Below are 664 nucleotides of genomic sequence, written 5' to 3' on the forward strand. Positions count from 1 at the left end.
ATTTGTGTATAGCTTGACCTATGTTTTAATATGTATATTATCCCGTCTTTTGCTAAAAACATCCTGTTATGTTCTTGTTTGTGGGATTTGATCAACCTCACTGTAAGTGTGTTACATGACTTTGTTGTAATTTGTTAATCAAAACCAAAGTCATATTATTGGCTAAAACCCAAGACATACAAAATAAGATAGGTCTATCACTTTCTTAATCTTTGGGACAGACACAAAAATAAATAAGATAGTTCTCTGTATACTCTCAATGATTAAAGCATCTTATCATAAATAATTAGTCATTATAAAAATTATTATTTTTCTAATGTCATAACTTCCAATAATTAAAACATTATGTCACTAAGAATTAGTCACTGTAAACAATTCCTATTTCAAGTTATTTCTTGATCAATAAAAAGAGACACCAAAGCAGACAGCAGAGATGCCTGCCTGGTGATCAAGAAAGAAACATGTGGCTCTCTCATCACTCTCTCATGCCGACGCCATCCATCCTTTCAGGGACCCCTGGACCTGCTGGAGCTGGACTCTGGCCCATGAGCATGGAATATTTTTCCATTTCTTTCTGCCTTTTTTAAGTCTTTTCATAAGCCTTTTATAATTTTAAGTGAATATATATATATATATATATATATATATATATATATATATATAT

Source organism: Suricata suricatta, chromosome 9, assembly GCF_006229205.1.
Source record: "Suricata suricatta isolate VVHF042 chromosome 9, meerkat_22Aug2017_6uvM2_HiC, whole genome shotgun sequence".
In the NCBI taxonomy this organism is placed as follows: Eukaryota; Metazoa; Chordata; class Mammalia; order Carnivora; family Herpestidae; genus Suricata; species Suricata suricatta.